This window comes from Triticum aestivum, chromosome 4A (assembly GCF_018294505.1).
Source record: "Triticum aestivum cultivar Chinese Spring chromosome 4A, IWGSC CS RefSeq v2.1, whole genome shotgun sequence".
NCBI classification, from domain to species: Eukaryota; Viridiplantae; Streptophyta; class Magnoliopsida; order Poales; family Poaceae; genus Triticum; species Triticum aestivum.
The window spans coordinates 239,166,626-239,181,166 of record NC_057803.1 but is presented as its reverse complement, the minus strand read 5'-3'; positions in this window follow the sequence as shown (position 1 = coordinate 239,181,166).

The window sequence follows — 14,541 nt, the reverse complement described above, 5'->3', positions numbered from 1 at the left end:
CAGTGAAAGGTGCGCGGTATTTAGAGAGGCTAGCAATGGTGGAAGGGTGAGAGTGTGTATAATCCATGGACTCAACAATAAGCATAAAGAACTCACATACGTATTGCAAAAATCTATTAGTCATCGAAGCAAAGTACTACGTGCATGCTCCTAGGGGGGTAGTGTAGCGCCCCGAGACTGATGTGCCGGGTGTCCTCTAGTTATTCGCTGTTGTTGCCTTTTCATTGCTTGCATGTCATGCATCTCATATCATGTCATCATGTGCATTACATCTGCATACATGTTCGTCTCATGCATCCGAGCATTTCCCCGTTGTCCGTTTTGCAATCCGGCGCTCCTATGTCACCCGGTGTCCCTTTCTACCTCTTTCTCTTTTCATGTGCGGGTGTTAAACGTTTTAGGATTGGACCGAGACTTGTCATGCGGCCTTGGTTTACCACTGGTAGACCGCCTGTCAAGTTTCGTGCCATTTGGACTTTGTTTGATACTCCAATGGTTAACCGAGGGACCAAAAAGGCCTCGTGTGTGTTGCAGCCCAACACCCTTCCAAAGTGGCCCAAAACCCACCAAAACCTCCTCCATCTTCTCGGTCGTTCGATCATGATCGCGTGGCCGAAAACCGCACCTCATTTGGACTCTCCTAGCTCCCTCTACCTATAAATATGTGGCCTCCCCGAAAAATTCGTGGATGAAACCCTAACATTCCTCCTCTCTGCGCCGCCAGACAATTTTCCTCACCGGTCGGACATGTCCACCACCTCCCGCGACCACTCAGAGGCTGCCAAGTGGCCACCGGAGTCCTCCCTCCGCCACGGCCCACAGAGCCCATCCGGGGCCCACGCGGGCCCGGATCCGCCTGCCGCCGCCCGAGAGCGCCACCGCCCGCGCCCGGCTCGCCGGAGTTCTCCGCCCGCCGTGCGCCCGAGAGCTCCGCCGCCCGCCGCCCGTCCACGCCCGCCGGCCGCCGCCTCCGCCCAGCTCCGCCACTGCACCGCCATCTCCAGCGAGCTGCCGAGCTGCAGCGACCACGCCCGCCATGGCGCCCGAGCCCACGCCGCTCGTCCCCGCACTGCTTGCCGCCGGATCTGGCGATCCCCGCTCCGGATCCGGTCGTCCCTGACTTCCCCGGCGCCGCCCCGCGCCTCCCTGCCGTCTCCTGCATCTCCGGCGGGTCCTCCGACGACTTTTCCGGCGATTCTTGAAGAACGTGCACAAACCCTAGATCTGGGCGAGGTCTATTTCTTCTAAGTCCCCAGTTTTTGCATATTTTTGTAGGCATCTTAGTTGCATCATAACTTCATCACCGTAGCTCCGATTCGTGCATGTAGCATATCAAAATGTTCGTCTCGACGAGTACATCATTTCATCTCATTGCAACATTTTCATTTTAGCTCATCTTGATGCCCAAAGTGCTGTTTGAAGAGGGCTATGTGAGGAAAGTTGCAGATCTGTTTCAGCAAATGGCCTTTTGTCATTTTTGCCATGATTTATGTGTGCATGCTATGATCCTGAGCTCTACATGTGTTTTGTTATATGCCATGTCATCTTTACAGAGGTGCTTGCCATGTATATTTTGCGATATTTGTGGTGACTAGCACAAGCATGCAAAGTAGCGTAATCGTTGATGCTGATTTCAGGGACTTAGAATTTCACTAAGTTCTTGTCCTGATTTTGTTGTTATGCCATATGTTCATGTTGTTTCCTAGTGATTCGTGCCTCTTTTGAGGATGATCAGTAAGGTGTTTTGCTAACATTGTGGTGCTCTATCCATCCATGTCTTTGTTTGCATTTATGGAGCATCCTAGCTTGACTCAATCGATCTCTACTTTTGCTATAAAATAATCCTGGCAGATTGTTGACATGTTTAGCGATTTTGCCGAGGATGTTGCTATTGATCCGTGCAAGCTATGTTATTGTTCTTTCCATGTCTAGCTCCTATGCCATGTATTCTTCATGGGTGTATGCTTAGATTGTCACACAATGCTCTGTAGTGAGTGCATCGAGCTCGTAAACATGCCTACTCGTTAACTGTTTTGCATGCTCCAGTTTTTCACTAAGTCTCAATCTGTTTATGTTTTGCTATGTTCACATGCTTGCAATTGTATTTTCTGATCCCTTTTGGCTCAAGGTCACTAAGGGACTTTTGTTATATGTTTAGAGTAGCTTCATGCCATGCCTTGATTTGCCATGATATGTTCCTGTAGCATGTAGTTTTTGTGCTCTAAACATTGCTTCCCGATGATAAATTCCTGATTTGTTGTTATTTCACCAAGTCTGAAACCTGTTATCATTTGCACTTTTGCCATGCTTGTTTGAACTTGGTAATGGATGAATTAGCCGTAGCTCAGTGTTCATCTTTTGTCAAGCTTCATGAGTGGATCGCTGCCATGTTTCAGTGTTGTAGCATATTTATCTGGCATTTAGATGGCTACTTGCTGATTATCGCAGACCGGTGCCATATTTGTTTTGCTTGACATTTCCAAACCGTGCATCCGATTCCGGTGATCTTTATATCGATTTCGACCGAAATAATCTCACCTTTCCAGTGGCACTCTTCGATTTCCAAGTTGAGGCCAGGTTCAATCATTCCTTTCCAAATCATGCATATGCACCGCATACCGCATCCCGCATATCATACCATGTTCTTGTGTTGGTTGTTTACTATGTTGTGTGCTTCTTTCCGGTGTTGCTTCTTGGGGTTGGTTCCGAGAATGTCGCGTTTGTGAGGACCCATTCGACTATGTCTGTTTGTCTTCTAATGGACTCGTTCTTCTTCCTTGCGGGATTTCAGGAAAGATGACCATACCCTCGAAATCACTTCTATCTTTGCTTGCTAGTTGCTCGCTATTTTGCTATGCCTATGCAGCGATACCTACCACTTGCTTAATCATGCCTCCTATATTGTTAAGCCAAGCCTCTAACCCACCTTGTCCTAGCAAACCGTTGTTTGGCTATGTTATCACTTTGCTCAGCCCCTCTTATAGCGTTGTTAGTTGCAGGTGAAGATTGGAGTTTGTTCCATGTTGGAACATGGATATTTTGTTGGGATATCACAATATCTCTTATTTAATTAATGCATCTATATACTTGGTAAAGGGTGGAAGGCTCTGCCTTATGCCAAGTGTTTTGTTCCACTCTTGCCTCCCTAGTTTCCGTCATATCGGTGTTTTGTTCCCGGATTTTGCGTTCCTTACACGGTTGGGTTATAATGGGAACCCATTGACAGTTCACCTTGAATAAAACTCCTCCAGAAATGCCCAACATTGGTTTTACCATTCGCCACCTAGCCTTTTCTTTCCCTTGGATTCTACAGACTCAAGGGTCATCTTTATTTAAACCCCCCGGGCCAGTGCTCCTCTCAGTGTTGGTCCAAACTAGAGCCCTGTGCAGCGCCCCCTCGGGGAAACTCGAGGTTTGGTTTTAGTTGTATGGAGCGCTCATCTGAGTGTGCCCTGAGAACGAGATATGTGTAGCTCCTATCGGGATTTGTTGGCACATTCGGGCGGTGTTGCTGGATTTGTTTTACCATTGTCGAGGATGTCTTGTAACCGGGATGCCGAGTCTGATCGGATTGTCTTGGGAGAAGGAATATCCTTCGTTGACCATGAGAGCTTGTGATGGGCTAAGTTGGGACTCCTGTCGTGGTTTTGTCACGGCAGATGTCCTAGAGAAAGGACTTAGTCATGGAGCCATCGCGACGGGTTAGCCTGAAGGGGTTAAAGCGGACACAAGGACGCAAGAGAGTTTATACTAGTTCGGCCCCTTCGATGAAGGTAAAAGCCTACGTATAGTTGTGATGGAATTGGTGGGGTTTCGATGACTAGGGAGCAAACAAGCTTCACCTATGTCTCGAGTTGTTGTCTGTCCTTCTTGAACCGCCGCCTGGTCGTCCCCTTATATACACGGGTGACTCTCGTCGGCTTATGGAGTCCCAATACCGGCTTATAGATGTGTCCAGTTTGGTCTCTTCTTATTCCTAACTTACAATACAGGTTAACTACTAACGCCGGTTTACGGCTGCAGGCCTTGAGCCGACCATAGGCCTTGAGCCCTCCTCTGTCTTCTTGGGCTTTAACTTACTTAACTACTGACGGAGTTAACCCGGCCCATATAGGCAGGTTTACGCCCAGTAGTAATATCCCCAACATTAGGCCCCAGATTGATTTGAACGGGTTCATGTCAATCCTTTAATAAAAGCTTCATCTTCAACATCTTCTTATAAATTGGTAAATCGCCATGATGTCATCTTCTCTGATTGCTGTAAACCGGAGTGACGTCACTTGTCATAACGAAGCTATCCATTATGCTTCTTTGTTTAATAGATTGGCGGAAATCAAGGCGACAGCTCCGTTTTGTGGCCCATTGATTGCCGCGCCTGACTCATGTTCTTTCGCCTTATAAATAGGACCGAAGGGTCATTTCTTTTCTCCTTCCGTGCCTTCTTCATCTTCCTCGCGTCGCCAGCCTCGGAGCTCCGCCGCCGCCGTCGACCTCTGCCTCATCCTTGGCCGCTGCATCAACCTGAGCGCACCAGAACATCGCGGCAACTTTCCACATCTTCCTCAGTTCCGGTAAATCTTTTATCTTTTCCCCCGCGGATCTGGCCTAGGGTTTCGCAGTTCTTCAGTGTTCATCGTCTGCCTCTTGCTCATACAATAGATCTTTAGATGAATTCGCAAATCTTTATTCTGTGCAATGATAGTTGTTTGACCTTCGCCTTTACTTATGCATCTCAAACCATGGGTCTATATGAACGTTTTGCTCATTGGTTCGGTACTGCTCCTTTGAACCTCTAAGTATTTATCTCTTCTCTGAACTTGCTTCAGATCCAATGCTGTAAAGAAATCTTGTGAAACCTGTTTGTGCGTACTTGTCCATCCGCAATCTCAGCTTTTCAATGCTTAGATCAGGCGGTTTAACCTTATAGAAAATTTTCCAAACCGGTATATGCCATTAGTCCCCTTGTTGAACCGCCAGATGTTGGTTGCTTCATGAAACTCCGGTTCAGATAGTTCTGTCTCCGGTTTAACAGTGCCCATACCAACGTACCTTGATCAAATGCATTTTTGAACCGGGATCTTCTACCTTGTAGATTCCATCATGGCCAAGCAAGTATATGAGTGCAATTGGGTTCCTTCTCGCGTCACAGAGGATCAACTGGACGATTTAGTCCTGATTGGCGCTTTAGGCAGCAAAGATACCATCCATTGGAGGGCTCCTGGCAAAGAATGCCCTCCCACACCTCGAGAAGGAGAGGTTGTTGTTTTCGTAGATCACTTAGCCCGGGGCTTTAAGCCGCCCGGTTCTAAATTTTACCGGGATGTTTTAGCCGATTTCCAACTCCATCCGCAAGACACTGGCCCCAACTCTGTTACAAATATGTGCCACTTCCAAGTGCTCTGTGAGGTGTTCTTTCAAGAGGAGCCCACAGTGGAATTGTTCAGAGATCTTTTCCATCTAAACCGCCGTACTGAGTTTACTGATGGCTCTAATACGGAGTTGGGTGGCATGGCGATTCAGAAAAGGAAAGAGGTCACATACCCTCATGCCAAGCTCTACACTCACCCCAAGGAGTGGAATCAGACATGGTTCTACTGCAAAGACACCTCCCCTGCTGGTGAGAATCCCTTGCCTGGCTTTCGTCCGGAGCGGCTCAGCAATACACACCCTTTTCCTCAAAGATTGACTGCCCAGGAGAGAAGCAAATATGCTCCCCAGCTGTCAAAGCTCAGAGCCTTTATGGCCAACGGTTTAACAGGGGTTGATCTCGCTCGCTGTTGGATATCATGGAGCATACTGCCCCTTAGTCAGCGCTCCGGTTTGATGTGCAAGTATACCGACAGTGTTGATGACCCACTGCGACATTCAAAACTCCAGCTCTCCGGTGAAGAAATCGCAGAGGCTGTGCATAAGATACTGAATGAACCGGAACACGTCTGCACTAGAACCGGTCTGCTTCCCTTCTGTGCCACCAACAAACCGCCAGCTGTAAGACTTTGATTTTTCTCTTTGCTGAATCTGTTATTGATATGTCTGGTCATTGTTTTTAATATCATTGTCTGCATTTTGGAGCAAAAAACTGCCTTAGGAGAAACCAAAAAAACCAGACAAACCGGAAAGAGCAACCCAGCAAAAGACTAAAGCTATGAAGAAGACTGCCCACAGGAAAAGAACCACTGCATCTTCTAATCCGGCCCCTAATGATGAGGTGGATAATCCGGACTTTGAGGTAGAGCTTGACTCACTTGGTTTATTTTTCATGTGTCTTATTGATGATGATATTTGTCAGGATGATGCCGAAGCCAGCCACGCGGATGTTGCAGAGGTAATTATTCTCTCTTCTGATTCAGAAACTTTGCCTTCACAAAAAATCCGTCAGGCAAACCGGAAAGTTAAATTTTCTCATCCTCTTGCTTATTTGGATCCTAAACTTCTTATGAAGACCCAACAACACGAAGCTCGCCGCACCACCCGGCACAGCGGCCAGGTAGTTACCTCCGCCGGTTTACCGAACAGTCCGGTTCGAAAATGCCATTCTGAGGTCTCTAATTTGCTTGTCAGTGCTTGTCCTAAAGCGGGCTGCTTTCGTCAACCTCTTAATCTGTCTGACTCCGATTACCAGGTTACTTCCCACTCATCTTTTGGCGAGTCATCGGCTACTCAGCTCCCACCACTCAAAATGGTGCTTGGGTAAGCTATACTTATTGTGATGTTTGCAGTACATTGCCTTAGAACATATGTTGTATTAGATTTTGTTATTCTTCTCAGGGCCAAACCTAGGCCAAGCAAGAAGGCCCGCCTGGACAAAGCGGCCGAAGAAGATGTCATTCTTGAACCAGGCAAGACACCCAATCTTGAAGCGGCTATTCCTAAGGATATACCCAACGATCCACCGCAGCAGGACGATGATCTTATTGCTGATGAGAGACCTACTGACGCCTTAGGTCCTGTCAATCAGCCCACAGGTTCCATCCGGATTGAAAGTTCCACCGGTCCAGCAAAACCTACTAACAAGCCAACAGCCCCAGTGCAAACCGGCGGTACCCAGGATGATGAGGTTGTCATTACTGGCACTGGCCATACTGAGCCAAGCAATCCTGTCGCTTTATCCAAACATTCTGCCAAGGAAGAATTTGCTGCCTTTGGCAAAGGCAAGTGGAACGCTGATCTGACGACTTATGCTGCTCTGAACGCCCAAGATATCCATTCCGGCTATCTGAACCGGTTGTATACCAGTCGCGACTATGAAGCCGGTCTGGTTAATATGATGAAAGAGAAATATGAGGTAACTTCCATATGCTCCTTCCTGCTTGTATGCTTCCATTCTTGCTGACTCTCCTAGCCCCCAAGGGCCGGTTTGTTATATTCTTTCAAACCGGGACTTACCAATATAAATCTTGATGCTTTGAAGTTTGCTGATGTAGCCCCCAAGGGCCGGTTCAACTTAACGTAGTTAAACCGGTACTTTAAGTAATTGAAATTGCCGCATCAGAATATGTACGAGCAAATAGCCATTAGCCCCCAAGTGCCAAGTTGAATACTTGTATTGATCTTGGGACTTTGTAAGCAATTGAAAGATGAAGACCGAATATGCATTAGCCCCCAAGTGCTAAGTGCATAACTTGTTATGTGATTGGTACTTGAATCCTTATACCGATTTGTTGAAACATATATCTGTATGCATGCAGGCGGAGCTGAAGATGAAAGAAAACCAAGTCACCGATTTCCAAGAAAACCTGAAAACCCAACAGGCTGAAACCTCCAAAGCAAAAGAGGAATTGGCCAGCGCTTTAAGCGCCATGGAACAGCTTAAGGAGAGCGTCAAGAAGAAGCGGCCGGATTGGGCCACTGAAAAGTCCGCTTTGATCAAACGAGTAGAGGATGCCGAGGCTGCACTAAAACCAGTAGTGGATGAACTGACCAGCATAAAGCGGCACGTGCATGCCATGACTACTGCTATCTTTGGTAAGCCAGTTTTCCTTCTGAATTGGCTCTGCCTTCTGACAGAGTCACCGGTTTATTAACCCTTTATGGTATTTCAGGGACACGCATTGATCACTTCCGGTCAGATGTGCGGAAGAAACTAAAAGCCGCCTATACATTGGTTGAACAATTGTATACTGGTGCCCAGTGGATCATCTGTACCGCATCTCATAACAAACCGGCACCCACTTTGATTCAAGATACTCTGATGAAACTGTCGGTGCTTCCTATCCGAGTTGAAGAGCTGAAGAAATTTGCTGCTCGAACCGGTGCAATCAGTGCCTTAATTCGGGCAAAAGCCTGGGTGCCGGATTTTGATCCTATTGAAGCGGCTCAGGGCTATCCCAGCTTAAAGGAAGATGGGTCAGAATTTGGCGAAGCGGATCTGCGAGCAATAAATCGGGAGGTACGTCCGCTAGCTTGTCAACTGGCTGATGAAGCAGACTTGTCTCATTATCAAGCCCAATATGATAGTCAGAACAAGCGAATAGCTGCACCAATCCATGAATCGGAAAATTTGATCCCTCCAATCCGTAAGCATACTTACGCTCCCGATATTGACCCGCATTGCTGATCCATGATGAAGCTGTTTTTCAAGCATTAATGGGAATCGACTGGACAACTGTGGATTTCCAGCCACTGGGTAGAGAAACAGAAGCTGAAGCGGCGCAGGATGACCCACAACCATCAGGCCAGGCTGGTGGCCAAGCTTGAACCGGAAGCCGGTTTTAAAACTGCCTCTCCTTTGTGAAAAACAATTATATTATTATGGGCACCATGTTGCCTTATAATAGGCTAGCTGATACCTTTGATGTTGATATGCCTTTGTGCATAACTTGTTCTTCCTGTGATAATGAACTTTCCAAAACACTTTCTGCCATCGTTGAGTGTGAAGTTGGCTTGGCCAACCTTGAAGTGGACTTTTGCAAACCCACACTATTGGAGGAGATAACAGCTCCTGTATATATATATGACGCTTGAATTGTTGACAGGAGCAATTGGTAGCCCCCAAGGGCCGGCTCATTATAATATGATGAGTCGGGTCTTCAATAAGACTAGTAAAAATGACTTTGCATTAGCCCCCAAGTGTCATGGTGCATGCTTGCAGCGACATGAGACTTGCATGTAATCTCAATTTGAATAATGTAGCCCCCAAGTGCCGGGTTGTAAGCCTGCAGCGACTCGGGAGTATTCCTTCCATTGTAGAATAAATCATATCCTTTGATAAAAGAGTAGACATTGCGCTATATAATATAATCCGGTATGAAAACCTTATTCATTCAACATCATAATGAAATTTCAGCCAAGTTTGGCTATTTGAATAATATAACCCAATGATTTATAAGCGCATGATTCCAATGGCGCAATCCAAATATATACTGGCGACTTGTTGTCCAAAGCCAGGCTGGTTTAACAAACCTGTTTCTGCATACAACAAGTTTAAAGTGTCCTGGTGGTTTACCGCCGGACGGGTCATAATACCCAACATATAACCCGGGTTTATAACCTAGGCTGCACTAAGAATAATCAAATATGAAATATATCATACGTGTGACATTGAATCACATAGTTGGTTTTACCAACTTTTTGTAGTAAGGGTGATAACCCAAATCTTGAGTACATATAACTCCTTCCATATTGTGCCGGTTTATAATAAAACCGTGTCGGGTTGTGATAAACACCGTGTTACTCCATAAGAGGATGTTAACAACAAGGATCAAAGCGGGCAAATTGTCTCCGGATTGACGCGAACTGTGTTCCGTCAATTGATTGGTTAAAAAACTTTGTCGGTTAAAAAACGCAATAACCCCTTCAAAGAAAAGTGTGAAGCAAAAGCAACGACAAAAATGTTTGCCAAAAAAGGTTTATTTAAGCTGATCAAATGGCGTTACCATGGCCAAACACGACCAAGCTCCCGTTAGGTGTAACTATGGTTCTAGTCAGCCAGGTCCCCAAGTGATTCTGTGGCATTTATGCCGACCAAATGGCATGGTCATGGTTCGGGTTCGACCAAGCCCCCAAGTGATTCTGTGGCCTCAGGCCGATCAAGAGGCATGACTGGTTCAAACATGACCAAGTCCCCAAGTGATATGGTGGCTCTCGCCTATCAAGAGGCATGGTATTGGTTCGGACACGACCAATCCTCCAAGTGATATAACACGATGCTTTTAGCAAAACGAACTCAAGGGGTAAACCGGAGGCCGCTTTAGAGCAACTCCGTGTAACCTCACATGATGTAAAAGAACAGAGACCCCGCTTTATGAAGCAGAAGCCCCCAAGTGATCTATAATATGTCAGGCCAGTAAGGTGGGATACCCATGTTCGAACCGCGCATCGTGGCAGCAGGTCCTCTTTGGCACTTATTAACTTTTTTACAAGAGATAAATTCTTCTTGAACCGGGATCTTGAACTGGATATTGAGAGCTTCAAAAGCTATGTGGGAGACATCTTTCCCTTGAACCGGATTTTAAACCGGAATCTTCATTTTTAGCCGGAAATTTTCTGACGGCCTTTAAAACTCGAACTTGCGAGAAGTTAATTCCTTTTTGAACCAGAAATTCTTAAACCGGATCTGAGAGCTTCAGAGCTTTGTTGGAGAACAAATTTCCCTTGTACCGGATTGTAAACCGGAATCCTTTTCTGATGACCCGAAACTTCTTCATTGAGCCGGGATTTTGTAACTGTCATATACTTTCTAATTCGGAAACCTTCTGACAGCACGATGTGAATCCGGGAGCGGGTTATCTTTCCCTCCAACGTATTGGGGTTCTTGACTTCACTAAAAACCGGCAACGTTTGCTAAGTCATATCATTGTAGCCCCCAAGTCTCAAGGTGAATCGAGGAGTTGGCTTGAGATTCTCCATATTTGACCGTGATATAAACCGGTATAACTTGTATATCATTGGCGTTGATAGCACGATGTGAATCCACAGAAGGTTGAGGTGACTGCGGCAGGTTATAAACGATCCCGTATGAGCCGTGTCAGCAACTCGGCCAATGGTTCCTTTCAACTGGCTCCTTAAAGTTTAACCAAACTGTAGTAGTGTTGACTTGTGTGCATGTCCATTGAACCATCCAGTGCAGACGACGGTTGATGATAATTTGCCTCCAATTTGTGGGAAGAAAGACAGGCTACCCATGTTCATACTCAAGAAACAGCTCATGCAGACAGGTGCGGCCCGGTATGTTGATGTAGACCCGGCTGCGAGAGACGGACGACCGCAACATCAGAGGCAGCTCAGACAGATGAGTCGGCCGCGGTATTGTAAGCTAGTGCAGACAGGGAAGATCGGCACCGGTGTCATAAACCGGCTCGGACGGGCGAGTTAATCGCGGGTGCGGTCCCGGCAAGCTGATGTAAACCAGGCCACATGGACGGCGACCTTCTCACGTTCATTCACCGGGTGGTAGGACACGGACGAAACGCCAGTGCAGAACGTTGCTAGCGCGTGCTCTGTGCCTGTAACATAGCGCCTCATTTGTAATGAACAATTGTCCTGCATAAACAGTATTGCAGACCAAGGCAAAGATAAACTGCTCTTTGATAAAAATAATATGTACTAATAAAATATATTTCATATGGGTATCACCTGATGTGTTTAGGCCGGAAATAACCCGCCATGAAGTTGATGATAACTGTATGAAGCTGAAATTAATCACGGGTGAACCGGCCACAGTGTGGTAAACCGGTGCGGACGGGGGGTCGAGTGGATCCGGTCGCGGCTGTACGAGTACGCTTCCTGTTGGGCCAAAGCTGTCCTCAGAAGTTCCTTGACCCGTCGCGTCTCTACTGCCTGCGGCGAGTCACCTTCAATTGGAATGGCCTCCAGCCGTGCAGCAGCGGCAACAAGATTGTCCATTGGGTTGGAGTAGTGACCCGGAGGTGTTAAAGCATCCTGAGGTATAACGGTGTTTTGACGAGGCGGGTCCACCTAACGAGGCTGAACCGGTGCACCGGTCCCAGGGGCTTCTGCCCGGTTCCCCTCCAGCGGATTGCCGGCTCTTGGTCCTGGAGTGTTGAAAAGGTCTCTGGCCTCGAAAACCGGAGGTAAGCGGGATCGGTGCTTCCTCCTCATGACTTCATGCGACGCGCTCTGGTCCAATATAAGCCTGTAGGCCTGTGCGTCTAAAGCGGCCCGCTCTGCGGCCATCCTGGTGTCCTCAGCCGCCAGATCCGCCTTGACCTGGGTGATCTGTTCCTTTACCAATCTCCGTGTTTTGAACGTCCTGATCTGGTGGATTAACTTCCGCCATAAGCACAGCCAACGCATCAAATAGTTCTGATAGAACCTGAGCCGACGGGCGCACAGGGCCTCCTGCCCCGGCAGCCGTTGCCGCTGCTGAACCGGAGATCGTTGCCGTGGCTGTCGAAGAATGAAGCGCTGATTCTGTTCCAGTCATGAATATTCCAACCCGGTTGGGCGGATCAGAGGGGTCCGGAATACTGTCGCCATCGGAACAGCTCCCAATCCGGCCATCTTGTAGCTGATAAAGAGATTCGGTTTCTCCGGTCAAAGATTCGTCACCGGAACAAACGATAGTCGCCCCGCGAAACTCCGATCCGTCCTCATAACTTCCTCCATGGATGACTCCCATGAAGGCACGCTTCTTGGCCGGTTTAACCCGGGCGGATTGCGCACGCTGAGCCGTCTCAACGAGGTCGGTGCAGATGTCCGGCTCAGGGCCTGGTTCACCGATCTTACCAATAAAAACGTGAATGCTACCAAAGGGGACCCGGTACCCGTACTCAATTGAGCAGGCCTCGGGGCCCCAGCCTGCGTCGTCGATGTAGAGCTTGCCGCGACGACTCTTAGTCATCCGGCCTACATCGTAGCCCTCGAGTCCTTCAAAGCGGCCCTCCAAGAACCGGAAACCTCGTGCGATAGCCCCACGGTGGGCGCCAGCTGTCGTGGTTTTGTCACGGCAGATGTCCTAGAGAAAGGACTTCATCGTGGAGCCATCGCGACGGGTTAGCTTGAAGGGGTTAAAGCGGACACAAGGACGCAAGAGAGTTTATACTAGTTCGGCCCCTTCGATGAAGGTAAAAGCCTACGTCTAGTTGTGATGGAATTGGTAGGGTTTCGATGACTAGGGAGCAAACAAGCTTTGCCTATGTCTCGAGTTGTTGTCTGTCCTTCTTGAACCGCCACCGGGTCGTCCCCTTATATACACGGGTAACTCTCGTCGGCTTACGGAGTCCCAATACCGGCTTATAGATGTGTCCGGTTTGGTCTCTTCTTATTCCTAACTTACAATACAGGTTAACTACTAACGCCGGTTTATGGCTGCAGGCCTTGAGCCGACCATGGGCCTTGAGCCCTCCTCTGTCTTCTCGGGCTTTAACTTACTTAACTACTGACGGAGTTAACCCGGCCCATATAGGCCGGTTTACGCCGAGTAGTAATATCCCCGACAACTCCCCTGCAGGGATTGAACTTTCGAAAGCCGTGCCCGCGGTTATGGGCAGATGGGAATTTGTTAATGTCCGGTTGCAGAAAACCTGAAGTTGACCTTAATTAAAATACATCTACCGCGTGTGTTACCGTGATGGTCTCTTCTCGGCGGGGTCCGGGAAGTGAACACGGTGTTGGAGTTATGCTTGACGTAGGTTGTTCTAGGATCACTTCTTGATCATAGTTGTTCGACCGTGCTTTTTCCTTCTCTTCTCGCTCTCATTTGCGTATGTTAGCCACCATATATGCTAGTCGCTTGCTGCAGCTCCACCTCATACCTTTACCTTACCCATAAGCTTAAATAGTCTTAATCGCGAGGGTGTGAGATTGCTGAGTTCCCGTGACTGACAAATACTTCCAAAACCAGTTTGCAGGTGCCGATGTTTCCGAGCAGGTGACGCAACCAAGCTCAAGGAGGAGCTCGATGAAGATCTTCCCCTTTGTGTTGTTTCGTTCTAGTTGATCAGTAGTGGAGCCCAGTTGGGATGATCGGGGATCTGTGTAGCATTTGGGGTAGTCTTCTTTTTATTTTGGTTCCGTAGTCGGACCTTGATTGTATCTGGATGATTTAATGCTTTATTCATGTATTGTGTGAAGTGGCGATTGTAAGCCAACTATGTATCTCTTTCCCTTATGTATTACATGGGTTGTGTGAAGATTACCTCACTTGCGACATTGCTTTCAATGTGGTTATGCCTCTAAGTCGTGCTTCGACACGTGGGAGATATAGCCGCATCGAGGGCGTTACAAGTTGGTAATCAGAGCCTTCCCCGACTTAGGAGCCCCCTGCTTGATCGAATCGATGGCGTTGTTGAGTCTAGAAAAATGTTTTGAGTCATTTAGGATTATATATATCGGAGAGTTCAGAATTCTTTTTACTCCTTAGTCCCTTCATCGCTCCGGTGAGGCATCCTGACATAGAGTTTTGAGTCTTCTCTTCTAAAATTTCACTAAATTTTTTTAGGATCACGCGGGTATCTTGGAATCGTTCCAATCGATTTGTGACAAGAACATTGTTCTTGGTGCCTCCTGACATTTAGGGGTTGTGACAGTGTCCCGGGGAGTTGAGCTCCGAGGTGTTGTCGTCACAATTTTATCGTTGCA